The sequence below is a fragment of the Hyla sarda genome, chromosome 6, assembly GCF_029499605.1.
Source record: "Hyla sarda isolate aHylSar1 chromosome 6, aHylSar1.hap1, whole genome shotgun sequence".
Lineage (NCBI taxonomy): Eukaryota > Metazoa > Chordata > Amphibia > Anura > Hylidae > Hyla > Hyla sarda.
In genome coordinates, this window is record NC_079194.1 from 299,170,948 (window position 1) to 299,195,090 (window position 24,143).

General features: G+C 42.2%; 1 protein-coding gene across 9 annotated transcripts in view; it reads right to left on the reverse strand.

The window, feature by feature from the left end:
• LRRC4C (leucine rich repeat containing 4C) overlaps positions 1–24,143 on the reverse strand; it is an 813,407-nt gene that overhangs the window by 93,248 nt on the left and 696,016 nt on the right. Inside the window, exon 6 of one of the 9 annotated variants that reach the window (XM_056527914.1) lies at positions 4,163–4,298. The exons of the other annotated variants lie outside the window; for them this stretch is intronic. The gene's annotated coding sequence lies outside the window, so the exon portion shown is untranslated. The remainder of the gene's footprint in view (positions 1–4,162; positions 4,299–24,143) is intronic. 9 annotated transcript variants of the gene reach the window in all.

A 24,143-nucleotide genomic window follows, 5' to 3' on the forward strand; every position in this document is an offset into this window, starting at 1 on the left:
TCTATCGAGGATGATGGCATATCAGTTAACTAGGCAATAAATCAGCTCGTAGGCTATTCCCAAATGACGGAGAGGAGTAAACTGCAGATTTGGATGACTGCACACGGCCTATTTTGCACAGCGCAGCTATTTTTAGTCAATGACCAGAATACACATTGAAAACTTTTAATTAAAGACCAGAAATCATTGAGCTATAAATTTCTTTGCTCTCCGCGGAAAGATGCTGTTATAGCATTGGCTCTGTCACGCCATTACTTTGAGGCAGGCAGTATGATTGGGAGCCAATTCATTTGTTCCTGACCTGGGCAAATGAGATTTATAGTGTATCCCATCCAGTGGATGTGTGCGGAGCGTGGCGTGTGTTTCTGGCTGCGAGCGATGTCGCATGTTCTCTCCATCATGGTTGTAAGGGCGACGCCACTTAGCGGATTAATAAAACTGTAAACAACTCAACAATGAAATAAAGTTCCCTAAATTTAATCATCATAAAATAAAATCACGTTACGCCTTTATTTCCTTGTTGCCGGATAAATTTACAGTATCTGGACGCGAGTGTCCTGGAACGCAGCTGGGAAGAGATGTAGGAACTCATTTTATTCGGTCTTACAATATCCCAGTAGATAGGCCACAATAAAATACATTGCACTAAGAATTAAAGGGGTACTCCTGTGGAATCCTTTATTTTTTTTTAAATCAACTGGTGCCAGAAAGTTAAACAGATTTGTAAATCACTTCTATTAAAAAATCTTAATCCTTCCAATACTTTTTAGGGGCTGTATACTAAAGAGAAATACAAAAAAGAAATACATTTCCTCTGATGTCACGACCACAGTGCTCTCTGCTGACCTCTGCTGTCCATTTTAGGAACTGTCCAAAACAGGAGAAAATCCCCATAGCAAACATATGCTGCTCTGGACAGTTCCTAAAGTGGACAGCAGAGGTCAGCAGAGAGCACTGTGGTCGTGACATCAGAGGAAATGCATTTCTTTTTTGTATTTCTCTTTAGTATACAGCCCCTAAAAAGTACTGGAAGGATTAAGATGTTTTAATAGAAGTGATTTACAAATCTGCTTAACTTTCTGGCACCAGGTGATTAAAAAAAAATAAAAAAATAAGGTTTCCACCGGAGTACCCCTTTAAGTCCTTATCCAAAGATTTGACTATGGTTTATAAAGTAGCCAATACGGAAGAGAAATGGTGGGGAACGATATATAGAGGTCTTATGGGGCATGGACATAAGCACAGGAACAGCACCTCTCTGGTTTATAGGCGGTATCTGGAATTGCAGATGGATGGGGGTGAGCTGTAATTCCAGGCACAGCACAAGAGTGGCGCTGTTTCTAGGAAAAAAAAAAAAAAAATAAGATAACATACAAATAAAATAAATAAATAAGAAGAGAAGGAGAAATCCAGTGCAGGATGGTGTTATTCCATTAAAAAATAAAAACTTTGTAAGTGGTGCATCATAAAGTCATGCGTATCCTATGTGTACCACCCTTAGTAATACAGAAATATAATTCCTTTCCTGTATTTTATATTCTATTTTTTGCTCAATATTTATGCATTTTTTATTAAAATTTTTTATTTAATTATAAAGTGTTCCAAAAGATGATGTAACGTTTATTATTAATATATATATATATATATATATATATATATATATATATATATATATATACATATATTTTTATTTTTTTATTTTTATTTTTTTATTATAACCTGTTCCAAAAGATGATGTAAAGTTTATTAATATTATTATTATTATTATTATTATTATTGTTGTTGTTGTTGTTGTTGTTGTTGTTGTTGTTCTCTAATCCAGGAGAATCCTAATAGGTCTCATTTATATATACTTTTTGTGTTGTTTTTTAATTTCATACATTTGATTTTATGAAATGCCCAAAGATAGCAAAGAGTACAGCAGCTCTCTGCTATCTTTTGTGTTTTTATATACAATGAATGGAGCGGCGGTTGAGTCTGTGCACTAATGCTCGATTCAGAGTTCTGTTCAAGATCGAGGCAATAGGTGCCTATGGTGCTCTATCATGGCAAAACCCATTTAATCTGGCCTCGACAAAATATGAACCAAAATACATGAAGAGTGCAGTGTAGTACGAGAAATGCGTTGGTTTTACTGTGGCATCATGGGCATGTATAACTCGTGCACCATGTTTTAGCAGCATTTTAGATAATACATTGAATATTGCACTTTCTATACTGGATTATCGCTCTTCTTTGGTTCTCTCTCTGTCTCGCCCTACGTTTCTACCCAGAAAATAACAGCCTAAAATGGATTTCCTGGTTTTATGAAATTTTTTAATAAATAACAATAATAATAATAATAATAATAATAATAATAATAATAAACACAAAATAAAATACAAAATAAAATAAAAAAGAAAGAAAAGAAAATTAAATAACTGTTCAATGAAAATGTATGCATGTTGCTGTTGTTCAATGGAAATATAATCCAATACCCTGCACAAACATTGGGCGTCCTGATATGGGGATTTTAACAATCAAGTAGAGATAAGCAAAATAATTTGCCAAGCAGATATTTATTCTTAACTAACTGGGAAGACCACTGGGACATTTACGTTGCCAAAACTGCTATCATCCAATGTGCACGATGGACGACCAACTCTACCAAGCAGATGATATCAGGGGAGAGAGGGATCGGGTGTGTTGGTTTCGATTCTGTTCTCCAGGAGATAAGCTGCAGTCAGAGGAGCCTGGCAGAGGCCAAAGACCCCCATTTTCTATTCTAATGCATGAATGTTTGGCCAAATGTCCCTTTGTATGGGGGGGAATAAGGAGAGATAGCTGTGCTCCCGTGGGCTGGAAAAGGTGGATAAAGTCCTGGAAGACTCTCCTAGGACTGTATCCACCTTTTCCAGCCCACCGGGGCACCTGAAAGCTGAACTAATTTATGCAGGATAAGTCATCAACTGCCGAGCCGAGAAGTTCGTGACAAATCAAATTACTGTAAGTTCGCTCATCTCTAATAATAACAAAAAGAATAACTAAAAGAATAACTACCAAATTATTATTCATAATAGTTCATGTATTTATTACAGTTATAATTCATTTATTTATATAACACTGGCATTGTGCAATTCTGTAGAGAGACAATCATCACTCATATGGGGGCACACATCTAAACTCCCCTATCAGTATGTTTTTGGAGTGTGGGAAGAAATCTAAGAATACAAGCGCAAGCATGTTGAAAGCAAACACACTCTTCGCAGAATTTGCCCATTAATGGATTTGAACCTGCAACTCCAGTGCTATTCACTAAACCACAGTGAAAATGCATCCAAACCCAATCAAACGCATCCAAACGCATCCAAAAGCATCCAATCCAAACCCATAGGAACACTCCTTGCAGATATCGTCCTCGGTGGGATTTGAACCTAAGAATCTAGCGCAGCAAGGTAACATTGCTAACCACTGAGCTATCATCTGGTTATTTTTTAAAATTTTTAGTTAATTTTTTTTGTGCAGTGCTGGACATCTGTTTTTATGAGCCCCCTCTTTTGTGTTTTTTTATATACAATTTTTCCGCGAAGTCACTTTACCTTCCCTCCTATCTAGTACCCTTTTCAACTAATAATATATATTAAAAACAATTAAATGCATCTTCAATGCCATGAACCAAATTGCACTAAAACTCACCAAATTTTGCCGCATTTAACGACAAGGTCTCCGAGAACATCTGTCCCGTTGTCTTTCACTTTGCCCGTAATTAAAGCAATACATATGGGCTGACACTAATACATGGCCGTGCATCTCTCGCCGACCCCAAAGACAACAAACATCAGTTCCTAATAGTTATTATCTAATCAGGAGAAGAGCTTCTCGAAATTGCCGTGTTATTTATTTATTTTTTTTTTCGACGACTGACCTAAGATTGGCTTTGGCTTGGCGACTGCCTGTTGGGTATCAACTCAAATAGAATTAACTTCATCAATACCGGAGAGAGGCGGTAAGACATTTGCTTGCGGTGTATGGGGGGGGATTACATATTCTATTATACATGAACTTCTGAACCTCGTTTTAAGGTGGAATTGCATTATTCTGACGTTCCGCATTTAAAAACAAAAAAAAATATACGAAAACAAATTCCCATTGCTGCATAATAAAGAGGGAATATAAAGTAAACCTGTGTATGCACTATCTTCTTCTTTTTTTATCTCTTGCCTCGGCCGCTATTAGAAACCCAGCGCTGCATTTTCAATTACATTGATTTTTTTGTTTCAAGTTCTCTCTCCAAATCTATTCCATTCAGAATAATTAGCCTGAAACATATAGAATTTATATTCAGTACAAATGCATTTGTCTTTGGGGAAAAATAATGCTTTAACTCAAATAAGAAAAAAAAAAATATATATATAAAAAAAATCTTTATTTATCGATAAAGAAATTTTACAGCCGGGATAAAGAAAAACTTACAATGCGAAAAAATGCTACATGGGCAGGAGTATAAGTATATTTAATTAGCGAGATATATGCCTATTAGATCTACTGACCCAATAGGGAGTCCTGCCGAGGCGTTGATAGGAAAGTGCTCTTTATCTGGCTTGTTTTATGGCAAATATTCTGTTATAACCGGGGAAGATCCGAATACTGCGTTGAAATTATTTATATCTTGTGCTTATATAAAACCTACAAGGGGACATGGAGGAGATAGCGGATGACTCTAAAGCAGTGTTTCCCAACCAGGGTGCCTCCAGCTGTTGCAAAACTATAAATCCCACCATGTCTCCTCACTACTTCCTGGTTGAGCAGTTGCTCAGTACAACAATTCCCAGATGCATTACTTTCCCTCAGTTCTTCTTCACAGCCCTTCCACCCTGCATAGCATTCCTCCCAGTACACAAGAGCTGCTGCAGAACATTTCAGTACACAGTTTACTATTGCTCTGCAGTCAGTAAATACAGCTGCTGTATTCATTCCCTGTCTGCTCCTCAGCCTGTGGCATCGTTCAGCACAAGGCAGCATGCTGTAAACACACGTCATTCTTATTTAAATGTCTTAATAAGGATATAAAGGTATTTGTCTATATGATAGGGTGAAAGTCATGTAGCTGTAGGGGCTGGTCAGAGGTGATGACATCACTCAGAGGGCATGGCTAGAGTTCAGAGATCCAGCCATTTCCCCTGAGACAGAAAAAATATAATGTGTTGTCATAGGAGAGGAAGGAGAAGGGAAGCTGGAGACAACAACACACAGACAATGAGAGGACTATACAACTTCCTGTGTAGAGAGAGGGAGGAGCTGGGAAGCTGCTGAAACAACAGCACACTGACAATGAGAGGGCTACAAAACTTCCTGTCAGAAGAGAGGAGAGGGGAAGCTGATGTGACAGCACCACCCTGACATAGAGAGGATTGCACAACTTTCTGTTAAGAGAGAGGGAGAATCCAGAAGCTCCTGAGACACAACCCCACTGACAATGAGAGGACTACACAATTTCCTTCATGAGACACGGAGGAGCCAAGAGCTGTTGAGACAACACCACACTGACAAAGAGAAGACTACACAACTTCCTGTCAGGTGAGAGGGAGAAGCCAGGGAGCTGCTGAGACAACACCACACTGACAATAAGAGCACTACACAACTTCCTGTAAGGAGTAAATCAAGCAAACTTTACTTCCAATATAGCGTGGTAGCACAATGACCCTGATTTACTAAGAGTGCTGTGTAGGTTTCTTTGTGGGTTTTAATTCCCTACAATTTTTTTCCCACAGTATTTACTAAGGTTTCCCTATATTTTCCACTTTTCCCTACATTTTGCTTTTTTACACATGTTCTGATCTGTGGGGTTTTTCTCAGCTCAAATCCAAAACACATTTTTTGTGGAAACCTTAGTAAATATGTTGGGTTTTTGTGAAAATGTCGTGAACATGCCCCTTTTCGGTGACCACACCCCCTTTCCTGACAGCCACTCCCCTTTTCCGGGTTTTCTCAGTAAAATAGAGAGTTAGTCAGGTTTTTTTTTTTTATTCTGGCGAAAAATCTGGCGCACAACCCTGACAAAACATGTCGGGTTTGCAATAGTAAATGTGGGCCTATATTGTTATTGCTTCATTTAAAGGGGCATTCCGGGATTTAGTTTTTTATTTGACTATGCTACAGGGGCTGTAAAGTTAGTGTAGTTCATAATATAGTGTCTGTACCTGTGTGTGATGGTTTTCTCACAATTCTTCTGTGATTTTCACCTCACTATTTATTTTTATCAGCATACAAAATGACTGTTGTCTCAGATTTTTCCCAGCTTGCAATGCGGCCGAGACCTGACATCACTAGTCAGCTGATGACAGGGAGCCTGTCTGCTTCAATGGGTGGAGGGATCAATCTGCAACTAATGCAACAGCTGGAAGCACCCTGATTAAAAACCACAGGTCTGCAGCTCATTTATGTTTCAATGGGTGGGGTGGCTGATGTGTGGGAAGGAGGAAAATAGAATTGTGGGATTTGCAGTCAAAAAAAGAAAAATCTAACAGGAAATACAAGTTCACAAAAAGCTAGCCACAGTGTTATGGTAATCTCACAACATAGCCATTTAGCCCCAAGACAAGCGCAGATCCTTCCTAAGCATGTCCATTACTGTCTGCCAGGTACATACTAAAATCACCTTATGGTGGAGAACCCCTTTAAATCAATTTTTTTTTTTATATACAGGAATACCCCATTAAACATATGACAATAATTGTGTAATGGGTCTGGTCGCTGAATGGCGCTAATTATGGTTCCCGGTTCAATCTCGGGATATAATATAATGTTAACAACCATTATAAAGCTGCAGTCTGTAAAAGGTATCTGCACTCTGTTACCTTCCCGGTAGGTGATTGAACACCAGACATGTTCAGAGGTGACATATTATCAGGCTTTTCTTACTGACCATTGCAGTCATGTAAGGAAATGCGTCCATTGAACGTAACAAGCCTTTGGTAGAGCAGCTGCCATCTTAACTGGTAAGATTATAGCACTTAATAAGGCTTTGGAGCGATCTGACCCGAAGGTCTTATCTGGTCGTAAAAACGCTGCTCCAACTTTCTTTCATACGTATCTTTTATAATATTGCTCCGAGAGTGGAAAAAGACACATCACATATATCTGGGAGAACTTTGATGAAAGGCGAAGGAAACTTGTGAAACCTTCACATGAGAACAACTGGGCCATAACTTTGATCAAATGGTAAGAATGGCTCAAGAAAATTGCTGTCCTAGAATACGGCTCATACAGCTTGAGGGGCCACTGTGAACCCTTTGCCGATATGAAAGCCTCCTGCTCAGGGTCACATTCACATCTCAGGAGCCTATAGGCAAAGGTAAATGTAATAGAGACAGATTCGGCGCTGCACGGTCACCCCGACTGTTATCAGAGATTGCTAGTGCAAGGAACTACTCGACTGTTCTATTCCAGGTCTGCCGATGGTTACCTTTTTGACAGTTTTTTTTTATGAAAGGGGTACTCCGCCCCTAGTCATCTCATCCATTATCCAAAGAATAGGGGATAAGATGTTTGATCGTGGGACCCCTGCGTCTCGGCTGCGGCACCCCAGACATCCGATGCACGGAGTGCACTTCGCTCCGTGCTGGATGACTGGCGATGCGGGGAAGAGGCTCGTGACATCACGGCCAGGCCCCCTCAATGCAAGTCAATGGGAGGGGGTGTGATGGACATCAGGTGGCGCTGTTTGTTAAGCAAAGTCGTTTTTTTTTTCTAATTGAATGTAACCACTTCAAACAAAGATGTTCATTATACAGTAAATCATATGCAAGGGCTCAAAATTCTGTATTTAAAGGGGTACTCCGGTGCTCCAGCATTCCGAACATTTTGTTTGGAGCCGAAGGCCATGATCGGGACGTCAAGGTCACGCCCCCTCATGATGTCACGCCACGCCCCCTCCATTCATGTCTATGGGAGGGGACGTGTCGGCCATCACACCCCCTCCCATAGACATAAATGGAGGGGTGTGGCCATGACATCCGACCACTGCCGCCGGAACCCAGCGTTGGTTTAGAACGTTAGGTGCTGCAGGAGATTGCGGAGGGCCCCAGCAGCGGGACCCCCATGATCAGACATCTTATTCCCTATCCTTTGTTTAGGGGATAAGATGTCTAGCAGCGGGGTACCCCTTTATAAATGTTTGCCCCCATTTCGTCATCCATGGGTTCAAGGACAGCCAAACTAAGGATCTGCAGTCCCAACCCCACTCTTTGATTTGCCAGCCCCTATGTAGTTCCACCTCTGTCCCAATATGTCATCAATACTAACCACTAAACCATTAGGCCGCTTTCAGGAAATGCTCAACACCCCCACTCTTCTAACCTGCAAACCAAGGTCCTGCTATCCCAACTCCATTTTCATGGTTCACGTACATTTTTCTCTCATTGATCTGCACACCTCTGGACATTTCACCCATGTGAAGGTTTTATCTCAGGGCCACAAGTCAGCAATATCAACTATTGAACCATTAACCCCTTTTCAGTAGGTGCATGACTAGTGTTGCTCGCGAATATTCGCAATTCGAATATTATTCGCGAATATCGCATATTCGCGAATTCGCGAATTTCGCGAATATAGCGCTATATATTCGTAATTACGAATATTTTTTTTTTTTTTTTTTCTTCACAGCACACATCACAGTGATCATCCCTCTCTGCTTCCAGCTTGTGTGGTGTAAAGAAGGCTCTAATACTACTGTGTGAGACTGGCGTGCGAAAATTCGCATATGCGAAACTTAGCATATGCTAATTTTCGTATATGCGAATTTTCGCGTACACTAATTTTTAATATGTTAATTTTCGCATATGTTAATTTTCGCATACGCGAATGTTCGCATATGCGAAAATAAAACGGGGATATTACGAATATGCGAATATTCGCGAATATATGACGAATATTTGTCCATATATTCGCGAATATTCGCGAATTCGAATATGGCCTATGCCGCTCAACACTATGCATGACACCACCACACTTCTAACCTGCAAACAAAAGTCCTGCTGCGCCAATTTAGTTTTCATTATTTAAATGGGCACTGTAATTAAAACAAATTTTTGCTATTGCACTCCTTATGGTAAATAAAAATCTTTCTAATCTATAGTTTTCTATGTTTTGCGTAAAAAAAAAGCTGCCACTAGGTGTCTCCCTACTTTTCCAGAGCACATTTCCTCTCATCTCTTGCTTAGACTTTGGACTCCTGCTGGCCTGGCAGAAGTCTAAAATAAGGAAATGCAGTCTGGAGTGCTGAGGAGAGTGTGTGCAGCCTTAGACAATCATAGCTCATCTCACACTGAACTGCTCTGGGCTGTGTAGCAGAGTGAAGGAGGAAGTTCTCCCCTGTATGGCTTCAGATGATGTCACCCCTGCTGGGGAATGCCCCTTCCCAGTCTGTGAATCTGACTGAGGCTGAGCAGAAAATACAGAGCAATATCAAGGTAGAAAACTAAAAAATAATAAAAATAAAGGCAGGGGGTGGTTTATCATGATGGGGCAGTGAACTGGGAGGATTATAACATTTAACTAAATCATGACAGATACTCTTTAAGTACCCTGTCATATATATGAAGATCACGTCTACTAAAAAGTGCTAACTCAATCCTACAAGTCTGCAATCCACTAAACAATAAGGTCAATGCTCCAATCCCATTCTCACAGATTGACAGGATTCCAAGATTGACAGGATTTCAGGATGCTGAGTAGACCATACAGACAGGTAAAAGGGAAGTGGAATTTATTAACCGAGATGCAACATGTTTCACGGCGCTAGCGCCGTGAAACGTGTTGCATCTTGATTAATAAACTCTACTTCTCTTTTACCTTTTTATATGGTCTGCTCAGCGCCCTTGAGTCTTGTTGATCTGGTGCAAGGTTCTTTGCCACCCTAATTTTGTTGCCCCTTTGACTCCGCCCATTGGCCAGCCCTTTGACACGCCCCACCTTACTATTGGGGTGACACACTGTAACAAGCCCCCTCATGTAATTAGCTTACTACTGGGGTGTCACACTTTAACAAACCTCCTCCTCATACTGATGGCTGAGCGAATGGTTCGGATGGTGGTTGTCTAACTTTCTTGAGGCAGAGCAGCGCCCCCCCCATCAAGAGGGTGCTCTAGGCGGCTGCCTATTTTGCCTATAGGCAGAGCCGGCCCTGGCTTAGTGCAACCAGCGCATTGGCATCTGTTCACATTATTGAGTTACACTATGGGACACTTTTCCTCTCTTTCTTCCTAATCCCATTTTCATGATGGCCATGGAGACCACATTCATGTGAAGGATCCACCTGAATGCCTTCTGCAAACAGTACTAACCACTTGACCATTATGTCTCCCTAGAAATGTTGAGATGACTTTATCCTTTGAATGCCAAAACATCAATTCCGATAATGGTAGAAGTGAATGGGTTCTTGCCCGTTTTACTGGAAATGTGCTACATTGCTCAAAGGCTTTCTCTACATGGAACTGTGAGATCCCGACTCGGCCTTCGCAACACTTTGCCTCTGAATCATGGATGACTTTTTCGGTCGCTGCCTCGTCTGCAGCTGCATAATTAAGTCAACAAAACACACACAGTATCTAGATAACATCTCTACATCTCTGCCAACATGACGGAAAATCGGAGCTAATGCCATGGCCTTCTGGGGGTTTGAACACCACGACAGACTAAATACGCTGCGGGGAAACTCAGACACCATGGAATCATGGTAATTTAACATTTCATTGATTAGCAAAACGAGAAAAAACTCATAATGGCTTCTACTTTGTCAGTGTATGGAATGAGAGGCTCGAAGTGATGGCCTCAGCCGGGAGAACCGAGTAGAGGAATCTGTGAATATACAATGGGTCAGAGGTGACTCTCAGCAACATGTGTGGGTGGGGGGGGGAGAATGGCTGTAAGCCAATACAGGAGGGGGTATATAAAGGGCTCAAGTCCTGCAGGAATGCATGGGAACTGAGTTCCTGTCTGTTTCCACTGCCGGTACACCGTTCCCATGAGCAGGGCCAGCCCTTGAGTGGTGAGTTCCTATACTTTGTTCCCAGGACTTGACCCCTGGGTATATGTCTATAAATATACAATATATTCATCAAGGTCCTACCGTCAACTTTTTACGTATATTCTTTATTTTACTTCATTCCATTAAATTACCATTATATCCAACGCAAGTTTGATAGGATATTCGTCAATATTTCAGTACAGTGGACAAATATAAAAATAGGTTTTAAAGGAGGGCAACTGGTGCCAGAAAGTTATAAAGATTTGTAAATTACTTCTATATAAAAAATCTTAATCCTTCCAGTTCTTTATTTAAAAATAAATAAATAAATAAATAAAAAAAACACCCTCACTAAAAACTCACTGTGTTAGAAAAGGGTTTCCAATCGGGTTAAAATAGGGATATCAATATTAAAGGGGTGCCAGAAAGTTTTACAGATTTGTAAATTACTTCTATACAAAAATCTTAATCCTCCCAGTACTAATCAGCTGCTGTATGCTCCAGAGGAAGTTGTGTAGTTCTTTCCAGTCTGACCACAGTGCTCTCTGCTGACACCTCTGTCCGTGTTAGGAACTGTCCAGAGCAGGAGCAAATCCCCATCGAAAACTTCTCCCGCTCTGGACAGTTCCTGACGTGGACAGAGGTGTCAGCAGAGAGCACTGTGGTCAGCCTGGAAAGAACTACACAACTTCCTCTGGAGCATACAGCAGCTGATTAGTACTGGAAGGATTAAGATTTTTATATAGAAGTAATTTACAATCTGTATAACTTTCTGGCACCAGTTGATTTGAAAATATATGGTTTCCACTGGAGTACTCCTTTAATATTGGTCTCCCTATTTTAACCCGATTAGAAACCCTTTTCTAACACAGTAATTTTTTAGTGTGGGTGTTTTTTTTTTTTTCCATTATCTCTTTGCGTGCTAAGAGACATACATTTTAAATTCTCCATTGACTATATTTTTTTTTTTTTTAGATTATACTATTTATCAGTACTCTACGTTTTTATCATAAAAAGTGTTACATACCAAAACCCAACAGCTCAAACAGAATCCCCCCTCAGCTTCACCTAAGGCTATGTTTACATGGCGGCATTTCTTCTATTCCGCTCAGAAAAGCAGACTGCAAATTTTTTGCGGTTTTGGAGAATTTGAGCGGAATTTCTGTGCTTTCAAAACACAGATTCCGCTTGAATTCTGAGTCGCATTTACTTTAATGGTCCTCTGAGTGGAATTAAAGGGGTACTCCAGTGCTGCAGCATTCTGAACATTGTGTTCAGATTGCTCGGGGTCAGAGGCTGTGATCGTGGAAGTCCGGAAGTGCCGATATTCGCATAAATATTCACATAAATTTGCATAAAAAAACGAATATTGGTCATTACGATATTCGTAATGACGAATATTTGTTTTTTTTATGCAAATTTGTGCGAATATTTATGCAAATATCGGCACTTCCAGACTGGACACTGATCCCTCCCTTCTTTTAGGTGAAAGATATAATTGCGCATACGCACTATGCAAATTTCATTACGAATTTCCGCATAGGAAAAAAAAGAACAAACGTAGCGAATATGCAAATTTCGCGAACATAGGACAAATATTCGTTGATATATTTGCGAAATATCGCAAATTTGAATATTTTATTTGTGGACAATTGTTCAATAGTGTTGAGCGCGAATATTCGAAATGTAAATTTTTACTGCGAATATCGGCACTTTGCGATTTTGCGAATATTTTGAATATAGTGATACATATTATATCACTATATTCAAAAAATTTTCTCAAAATCGCGAAGTGCCGATATTCGCAGTAAAAATTTGCATTTCGAATATTCGCACTCAACACTATTGAACAATGGTCCACAAATAAAATTCACACATAACTGCCCCCAATTCCCATGTGATTTAAAGAGGACTTGCAGCTAACCCCCACATTTTTTGGTAGAAAAATACCGTATTTATCGGCGTATAACACGCACTTTTTAGGCTAAAATTTTTAGCCTAAAGTCTGTGTTCGTGTTATACGCCGATACACCCCCAGGAAAGGCAGGGGGAGAGAGGCCGTCGCTGCCCGCTTCTCTCCCCCTGCCTTTCCTGGGGTCTAGAGCCCTGCTGCCGGCCCTTTTCACCCCCTGGTTATCGGCGCCGCTGCCCGTTCTGTCCCCCTAACTATCGGTGCCGGCGCCGATAGCCAGGGAGAGAGAAGCGGCGCCCATTGCCTCCCCCCATCCCCGGTGGCATAATTACCTGAGTCGGGTCCGCGCTGCTCCAGGCCTCCGTCGTGCGTCCCCGGCGTCATTGCTATGCGCTGAACGGCGCGGCGTGCATAGCAACGACGCTGGGGACGCACGACGGAGGCCTGGAGCAGCGCGGACCCGACTCAGGTAATTATGCCACCGGGGATGGGGGGAGGCAACGGGGTAGCAGCGCCGGCAATGGGTGCCGCTGCCCCTTCTCTCCCCCTGGCTTTCACCAGGGGGTGAAAAGGGCCGACAGCAGCGCTCTAGACCCCAGGAAAGGCAGGGGGAGAGAAGCGGGCAGCGACGGCCTCTCTCCCCCAGCCTTTCCTGGGGGTATATCGGGGTATACACGCGCACACACGCACCCTCATTTTATCATGGATATTTGGGTAAAAAACTTTTTTTACCCAAATATCCTTGGTAAAATGAGGGTGCGTGTTATAGGCCGGTGCGTGGTATACCCCGATAAATACGGTACATGATTTTGTGATATGTTGGGAGTTGTTTATGCTATAGAAGTCTATGTGTAATCGCCCAGTGGTGGTGACTCAAACTGCTGCCTGTCCAAGACTTGCAATATTGTATTGAATTTTTATCATGACTGGACTCCTTAAAGGGGTATTCCAGAATATTTTTTTTCAGCCTTTTTGCCCATGATTGCAAATTTAAATAATTTTTGTTGCTTTGTCCTGTTATTATGCACAGGACCCAAACCCGGAAATGCTGTATTTCAAGTCTTTTTATTTTGCTGTTGTCTCTGACATTTCCCAGCATTCCATAGCCGGAACAATATGTCCTAAATCACATGGTCTTCAGGGTATGTGGCTATACTGCAGTGGGTGGGTGGGTGGATAGCAGGGTTAAAGGGAATTAACTGAAGTGATCCTATGCCCCACCGGTAATAACCACGCCCCCTGAAGACCATGTGATTTATGACATATTGTCTCTGGCTGCAAGGAATGCTGGGAAAGGTCAGAGACAACAGTAAACAGTAAAAAAAAAAAACTGCAAGTCCTGTGCATGAAAACGGGACAAATCGGAACATGGAGATCATAGACGCAAATTACACAATATTGTAACTTGGCATCATGGGCTCAAAGGCTGAAAGACAAAAAATGTTTAAAAAAAATTCTGGAATAACCCTTTAACTAAATTCATGGAACGTAAGGCTATGTTCACACAGTGGAATGTGCGACTGGAATATTTTCAGGTGGACATTCCGCAGGCACAACTTGCCAGTGCTCGAACTGCTTGGAAACCATCTCCATAGACGGCAATGCGTTTCCGTCCAGATATTGCATAAAGAACTGACAAGTCAATTCTTTCTGCGGAAGGCTAGAGTCGAAATCCACGACAAATGTTTCCGATGCGGAAATTCCGCCATTCCATCAAATTCTGCTGTGTGAACATGGCCTTAGTGTGGGCACATCTGTACCGATGAGAGTCAAGAGGGCCGTGCCAAAAACTCCAAGCGGCCATATTGGAAGCCAGATTCTATACTTGTGAGTCCGACGATTTCCCTAATTTCTATAATGGATCGTCCAGCACCCCAAAAAATTCCCCATTGGACATCAAAACCTCAAATTTCTGCGTTGCAATTATTCCCCGGGCCAATCCCTTCACCTTGATTTTGTCCTTGTTCTCTGAAAAAAGACCAATGTAGACGGCGGCTCGCCTGAATCCTCGATAAAATATGCTGAAAGATTCCGCGCTCCAATCTGAATTTTCACGGTCAGCTATGAAAATATTCAAGACTTCAATACTGTATCTATTAACCTCTCGGTGGCCGAAAAATTCCGACAGGATCCTTACGTTGTTAAGCGCGTTTCGCAGCTCCCGGCCCCGCTGAGCGCAGGGTTAATGTGCTGCATAAATAGAGCGGTGTATTACAATGTTTGCTTTTTCTGTATCAAAAACCGAGACATGAATGAAAAGGAGATGAAAATCTTTCCGGTGAGAGAGAATTTTTTATTTTTTTTATGTTTTTTTTTTTCTTTTCTACAAAATGTATAAATAATTTGTTTTTTGTGCACTTGGCATATTTCCCTGTCTATAGTTTTTCATCAGAATCACCACATGTTTTCTGACCTTTTCAATGTGTGGAATGATAACAACATGTCAAAGCCTTTAAATTCACCTATATTCTGGTATTTTGCCAGTCGGGTTGGGGGTAGGGGTAGAACATTAGGGTTTGTTTAGTTTCATCTATATAAAGATGTGCCCTTCCTCAGCTTTTCTCATTGCTCACATTACCCTAATACAGTGTATCCTAACCAGCGTGCCTCCAGCTCTTGCAAAACTACAACTCCCAGCATGCCCGGACAGCCAAAGGCTGTCCGGGCATGCTGGGAGTTGTAATTTTGCAACAGCTGAAGGCATGCTGGTTGGAAAACACGATTTTGTGATACTCTGTCGGAAGATGTTTATCCTAAGTGTTTCTCAATGTGGCCATCCAGTGGTAGTGTAGAGGGTTGCAGAATGTTGACACTTTTGATCAAGACGACTAGCTTGGAAAAACGTGATTTTAGCAATATTTTGTCGGAAGATGTTTATGCTAAATGTTTCTAAATGTGGCCATCTAGTGGTTGCGTTGAGAGTTGCAGCCTGTTGATGGTTTTGTACAAGATGACCAGCTTTTAAAAACGTGATTTTGCAACACTCTGTCGGAAGATGTTTATGCTGAATGTTTCTGGATGTCACCCAGTGGTTGTGTTGGAAGGTGCAGCCTGTTGATGTTTTTGCACAAGATGACTAGCAGGGAAAAGCGTGATTCTGCAATAATCTGTCGAAAGTTATTTATGCTGAATGTTTCTTGATGTCACCTAGTGGTTGTGTTGGGAGGTGCAGCCTGTTGACGCTTTTGCTCAAGATTACTACCTTCGAAAAACATGGTTTTGCAATACTCTGTCGGAAGATGTTTGTGCTAAATATTTCTAAGTGTGGCCACCCAGTGGTTGTGTTGGAAGTTGCAGGCAGTTAACACTTTTGCATAAGATGATTAGCTTCAGAAAACATGATTTCGCTTTACCCTGTCGGAAGATGTTTATGCTAAATGTTTCACAATGTCACCCAGTGGTTGTGTTGGGAGTTACAGCCTGTTGATGCTTTTGCTCAAGATGACTAGCTTAGAAAAACACGATTTCACAACACTTTGTTGGAAGTTGTTTATACAAAATGTTTCTAAATTTGGCCATCCAGTGGTTGTGTTGAGAGTTGCAGCCAGTTGACTCTTTTGATCAAGACATCTAACTTTGAAAAACATGATTTTTGCATTACTTTATCAGAAGATGTTTATACTGTATGTTTCTAAATGTGGCACCCAGTGGTTGTGTTGGAAGTTGCAGCCTGTTGATGGTTTTGCACAAGATGACTAGCTTTGAAAAACATGATTTAGCATTACTCTGTCAGAAGATGTTTATGCTTAAATGAGAACTGTAGTGAATTATAACGTATCCCCTTGTGTTGTGCCTGTGAAGACCAGACAGAAATCATGTAGTGTTGTCTTGAAGGGTGAGAGCTAGGTCTCACTGAGGGGGTTACACCAAGACAAACAGGATTTGAGAATGACGTCTTCCTCTCACTCACTGCATGTGAGCTGAAAGAAGAAAAATGCTCTATATTGCTAAGGAATGATATTTAGACAAATACATAGGTTGGTGAGAGGGAAAGGATGGGTTATGAGTACCCCTTTAATATTTCTAGATGTGGCCACCCAGTGATTGTGTTGGGAGTTGCAGGCAGTTAACACTTTAGCATAAGATGACTGGCTTCGAAAAACATGATTTTGTAATACTCTGTCAGTAGATATTTATGCTAAATGTTTCTAAACATGGCCATCCAGTGGTTGTGTTGGGTGTTGCAGCCTGTTGACGGTTCTGCTAGCATGCCATGATCATGTCATAAATTTCCACCTTGCGAAGTAGTAATCCTTAACTAAATTTAAGGAAACATAATGGAGGACATTTTTTGGAATACTGCAGTCAATAAGGTGGTCTTCATCTGTGACCTCCAATCGTTTTGTGTCGCAAAAAATTACAAAATCAGTATGCTTTGACCATGATGATGAAAAAACTGTGTCTTATGATAGTCACAGGACACTTGACATGAATGAACCTTTGGCTGTCAGGGCACGTTACTAGTTGCTCCTCCTTGCCCCTGGTCAAAGGTGCCAAACTTATAAAATAAGTTTTTTTCTGTTTCAGCCAAGTGTCAAGGAGACGGAGCCGAACTGCTCAAGTGCCACAACCTGGTAAGCCTTCTCGCCTACCCTAACCTTCTTGACCCTCCTTCATTGACATTCAGGGCATCAATGTACAGGGTAAACTAGGAGGCTTGCCAGGCACTGGCACTTGAACAGGTCGGCTCCACCCCCTTGACACTTGGCTAAAAAAAACGTGATTTTATAGGTTTGGCAATCACCATCAGCTCCAGGAAAGGTACAGCATGCTTACCCTAACACCGTGTTTTCCAAACAGTGTGTCTTCACCTGTTACAACTCCCAGCATGCCTTTGGCTGTCCGGGCATCCTGGGAGTTGTTGTTTTGCAACAACTGAAGATACACTGTTTGGAAAACACTGCCCTAACAGCTATTTATTGGATGCTGCAACTCTTGTCAACAAATACAGCTGACACGTTCCCTTTAATTTTAAAGGGGCCATCCACCATATGGTGACTTTAGTACTTACCTGCCAGATAGTAATGGGCATGCTTAGGGAGGATCCATGCTTGTCTTGGGGCTAAATGGCTGTTGTGAGTACACCAGAACTCTGCTGCTTTCTTTTTGTGAAATGGCTGTTTCCTTTTAAAGTTCCCTCCCTCCAACTACAAGTCCCAGGATCCCTTGTTTGTATATGTGAGGTCCCTTTCCTCCCTTCCACACATCAGTCACCCCACCCACTGCAGCACAGCTAAACTCCCATCCATGCTGTGCTGGGCTTGAAACTACAAATCCTTGCAGCCCTGTGCAGAGGGATCTCCCTCCCATCCAGCAGTCGCTCCACCCATTGAAGCACAGACAGGCTTCCTTTCAGCACCTTACTAGTGATGTAATATCTCAAGCTAGACTGCAACCTGGGTGAAGCTGGGACAACACTCATTTTTTGTGAGACCAGCCATGAATTGCAAGACCAGGTACCAGGTACCAGGAACAGACACTATATTATAAACTACATTTACTTTACAGCCCCTGTAGCATAGTCAAATAAAAAAAAAAAATACTGGAATACCCCTTTAAACTGCCCAGCTTCATGTATTGTGAATTTCAATGGTAAGCGAGCACCATACAATGAAGGAGAAACAAAAAAAAAAAAGTTCCATAAACTTCAAGATATTCTGTTCGAGTCAATTTTAATTTAAAGGCTTTTTGTCTGGTGACTTACTGTACTGCAGACTGCATTCTCATTAATACAGTCTATGAAAGCAATAGATGTACATGATTTACTCATTGCATCCTCAAGGGCAGATCATAACCCAGGTAATCTATTCACAATGTTTTCCGCATGAATGCCCTCCATTAAAACTGCACCGTGACTTTTATTCACCGGTGACCTAGATGTGCAATATGTTATTTAGCTGTTATTAACTTACTATAACGTGACACGGTACAAATAATCCACAACAATGAAAGAGGCAGAGATGAGGCATATATAATCTCATTATGTGCAGACTTTCTACGCATACAGTAGGCCTGGCACTGGAGAGATTGGTGAGATGATGGTTTCTGGATCTAATGGATATTTGGATTAAAATAGCATATACAAATCATGACTACAAGAGCCACAATTGTCTGAAGAGTAAAAAAGGTCCTACTAGTTCTGCGTCCTGGCATTAAGTTCCCCCTACCAGTTCTGCTTCCCGGCGTTCAGTTCCCCCTACCAGTTCTGCTTCCCGGCGTTAAGTTCCCCCTACCAGTTCTGCTTCCCGGCGTTCAGTTCCCCCTACCAGTTCTGCTTCCCGGCGTTAAGTTCCCCCGACCAGTTCTACTTCCTGGCGTTAATTTCCGCCTACCAGTTCTGGTTCCCGACGTTAAGTTCTGTCTGCTAGTTTTGCTTCCTAGCACAAAGTTCCACTTACCAGTTCAGTTCCCAGCGCTATGTTCCGCCTATTAGTTCTGCTTCCCGGCACTAACTTCTGCCCTCTTCACGTGCCATAACTATATACCTTCAGGGATGAAGGGGGGTGGGTGCCAGTCATGATCATTGCATGCTGGTGAAACCACATCCACAGAAGATGTTCAACAGCTACACACCACAACATCGACAACATTGTACAGTTATTGGTCACTGGAACCTTATTTTACTTCTATTGGAAGGTAAACTTCCAAGACGTGCAGAGGGCGGAAGAAAAGTAGAACAGGTTGGACCTTTTCTGCTCCCCAGGGAACCCCTTTAATGGTTGAACCCATAGAGTGAAGGAGCACCATTCAATATCAGTCATCTCTTCCCTTCTCTGACATTAGTAGTTAAAGAGGTTCTCCACTGGCCAGCGTTCTGAACATTTAGTTACGAACGCTGTGGGTGCGCTGCGGGGTCGGCCATGCCCCCTCAATGCAAGTCTATGGAATGTGCCAGAAACTGGTGCCAGAAAGTTAAACAGATTTGTAATTTACGTATGTAGAAGATGTTCGGCACTGCTAAGGTCTGTACCTGGAAGCTGATGGACACTAAGTCGCTGTTGCGGGGAGAGGATTCAGTGGTGCTCAGACTCGTATAGGATATGACATAAGTGCATAAGGAGAAGAATGAAAGGTCGGCACTCACCGGATTTACGGTTCAGCAGGTTTTATTGCACAATACTCACAGCCATAAGTACAGTTCTAGGGGAGACGACGGATGGTAACAAAGGGGGGTACCACAGAGAGGCCTCTCTGTGGTACCCCCCTTTGTTACCATCCGTTGTCTCCCCTAGAACTGTACTTATGGCTGTGAGTATTGTGCAATAAAACCTGCTGAACCGGAAATCCGGTGAGTGCCGACCTTTCATTCTTCTCCTTATGCAGATTTGCAATTTACTTCTATTAAAAAAAAATCTTAATCCTTCCAGTACTTTTTAGGGGCTGTATACTACAGAGTAAATGCTTTTCTTTTTGGATTTCTTTTCTGTCACAACCACAGTGCTCTCTGCTGGCCTCTGCTGTCCATTTTAGGAACTGTCCAGAGCAGTATATGATTGCAATGGGGATTTTCTCCTGCTCCGGACAGTTCCTAAAATGGACAGCAGAGGTCAGCAGAGAGCACTGTGCTCGTGACAGAAGAGAAATCCAAAAAGAAAAGCATTTACTCTGTAGTATACAGTATACAGCCCCTAAAAAGTACTGGAAGGTTTAAAAAAAAAATTATAGAAGTAAATTACAAATCCATCTAACTTTCTGGCACCAGTTAATAATAAAAAAAAAAAAAAAGTTTCCACAGGAGTACCCCTTTAACAGAAAGTGAGAGATGGAGAAGACAAGAAATCCGGTTATAGTGGCTTTATAGGGGACACCCACTGAGCTCTGAACACGCAGCTCCACAAGTATGAAAAGAAAGGAAGCAATTTAGAAATCAAACAACAAAATGGTGCAATTTTAATCTGCTGGTTTGTTTTTGGAATATAAAAGGAACCTAGACTTTGCCAATGGAAACCTTGTGCAAACATTGGCAGAACATGTACGTAGAACAATAGTTACCACTGATCAGACAAAATGGACAGGGAGCAGTAGAGTATAACAAGCAGGTGGGAACTTGTGAGCTGCATTTACACAAAGTGTGAGAGATGGAGGAGACAGAAAATCAAGTTATCGCGGCTTTAAAGGGGTTCTCCACTGCCCTGCCTTCCGGAGCTCCGCTCGCAGCGTCCGAAAGCTTATTACTCCGAACGCTGTGTGTGGTGGCTTCCGTGTTCGAGGCTGCCCCCTCGTGATGTCACGCCCGCCCCCTCAACGAAAGTCTATGGGAAGGGGGCGTGACCGCTGTCACGCCCCCTTCCCATAGACTTTCGTTGAGGGGGCGGGCGTGACGTCACAAGAGGGCGGGCGTGACGTCACGAGGGGGTGGGCGTGACGTCACGAGGGGGTAGCCTCGAATACGGAAGCGTTCGGAGTAATAAACTTCCGGAAGCTGCGAGCGGAGCTCCGGAAGGCAGGGCCGTGGAGAACCCCTTTAAAGGGAATACCCACTGGGCTCTGACTCTGAACTTGCAGCTCCACAAGCAGGAAATTGAGAAAAATGCAGCAAAATCGGGATCAGCCAAGAACATGGTGCAATTTTAATCTGTTGGTATGTTTTTTGGGGATATAGGAGGAACCCAGACATTGCCAATGGAAACCTGGGCAGAACATGTACGTAGAACACCAATTACCCCTGATCATACAGCAATGTTTACCACTGCGTCACATGATCAGCTGAAACAACTATCCTGGATTGAAATGTAGCGGCAATGAAATGAATCCCCCTTTTTCTTACTTTCTTTAGAAGGTCATACTTTTGAAATTAAACGGAGGCGGCAGCTGTAGATTAGTGTATGTAAATGTGACAGGCAGCCCCTAGCACTTTAGAAAGAGGGTTTTAACAGCTTCACGGAATTGTAACTTACACAAACATAACATCAAATTAAGGTAAAGTGTTTGCTTCTAATGTCTATGTAAATTAAGATCACACGTCGTGGAAGACGTGTCTTTCAACTCCGTTACGGGGAAAGATGTCTTGAGTGGCATCTGTGCCTTTCATGTGCACTATCTCTTTGGCCTCGCTCCAGCGCGGTGAATTTTCAGGTCTCGTTCTTTCGCAGACCTCTTTTTAGGGATCGTTTTAAAATATACAGCACGTCTATAACATTTAGCTGAACTGTGAGTCTCTGTTTTATGTTTGCATTTATAGGCACTTGCCTTTTATTGTGTCAGGTAGGAATATACTACCGGTAGCTGCTCTTTCACCTTCTTTATTGGCAATGAATATCCAAAAAGATGTTATTTAAAGGGGACTCCAGCATATAGTCATAACCCGTTGACCGTAAGGACCTTATTTAAAGGACTACTCCGGGATATGATAACTTATCCCCTATCCTAAGGATAGGGGATACGTTTCAAATCTTGGAGGTCCAACCGCTAGGGCCCCCACGATCTCCGACCACTGCATGACGCGGCAGCCCTTAAAACATCTCTATGGGAGAGCCGGAGTGCTGCATTTGGCAGTCTCCGACTCTACCATAAAGATGTATTGAGGGGTCGTGTCGGGCACCGCGTCATTCAGTGGTCAGAATGCACGATTTTGGCAAAGAGCCGGGGCCCCACATGGGAGATTGCACGGGGACCCATCGGTCGGACCCCCCATGATCTGAAACTTATCCATATCCATGTTCTGAAACGTATCCATTTCATATCCCGGAGTACTCCTTTAGATATTTGTGGGTATCCTAGAGCTCATACTACCAAATGTGTGTTTTCTTGACAGGTCTTACCCTTCTGAACATTAGAAACACATTAAAAGTGGTATTCTTATTTGGGAGTCCAACATTTGGACCTTGACCGATTTCTTGTGTTGGAGCCAAAAGCCGTTCAAGACACAGATGTCTGGCAAAAGTATTTGGCTTCTTCAGTTCAGATTGTAAAATTTCCCGGACTTTATAAATGATGGCCTATTCATTGGATAGACCATCAATCACTCATTAGTACGATGCTGTACCCAGAGCCCCTGCCAATCAGCTTTTTGGGGCCTGCATTATACAGTGAACGGGGCAAGAAGCCCTGCACACTTCATTGTATAGTGGGGGCATTGGGTATTCACTTTAATAGACACTGAGATGTAGTTACTCAGCGCCACCACTATACAATGACCGATGCAGGGCTTCAAGCTCCAATCACTGTGAAGTGGTGGGTGTCAGGAGTCGACAACCCATCGATTGACAATTAATGGTCTATCCTGTGGATAGGCCATCAATCATATGGTCCAAGATAATTGCTTTCAAGGGGTTAATAGGCAAATAAAACATACCCCCTATCCCCGATCTTCAGAACGCGGCACATCTCTTACCTTGGAGAGCTCCGGACCCCACCTTTCGAAACGTTCTAGTTTTGGCATTGGTGGGTCGCTCTGTCAATCACCGGCCGCATTGATGTCCCGTCTCAGCCGGTGATTGGGAGAGCAGGTCTGATCCCCAGAACAAGTTAGATGGAGTCCGGAGCACTTCAAGGTAAGCGACAGGCCCCGCTTCAGGGATCTTGGGGGGTTCCAGAGGTCGAACCCCCCACAATCAGACACCTATCCCTTATCCTGTGGAACTTATATTTGCCGGATAACCCCTTTTCTATTAGTGGTCACCACTAATTTCTATTAGTGGTTCTTACAGAAATTGAAGGGGTATTCCAGGAAAAACATTTTTTTTTATTTTTTTATATCAACTGTCTCCAGAAAGTAAAACAGATTTGTAAATTACTTCTATTAAAAAATCTTTATCCTTTCAGTACTTATGAGCTGCTGAAGTTGAGTTGTTCTTTTCTGTCTAAGTGCTCTCTGATGACACCTGTCTCAGGAACTGTCCAGAGTAGAAGCAAATCCCACTAGCAAACCTCTTCTACTCTGTGCAGTTCCCGAGACAAGCAGAGATGTCAGCAGAGAGCACTGTTGTCAGACAGAAAAAAAAACAACTCAACTTCAGCAGCTGATAATTATTGGAAGGATTACCGTAAGATTTTTTTTATAGAAATAATTTATAAATCTGTTTAACTTTCTAGAGCCAGTTGATATATATATATAAAAAAAAAAAGTTTTTTCCTGGAATACCCCTTCAATTTCTGTAAGAACAGGGTAATACTTTACTTCTCCTGTGGGGGAGCTCCATAAAATGGGAACGCTTCCTGCACTGTTTCCCACAGATCATTGATGATAGGGATTCCAATGACAATGATAAATATAAGATCTCTTTG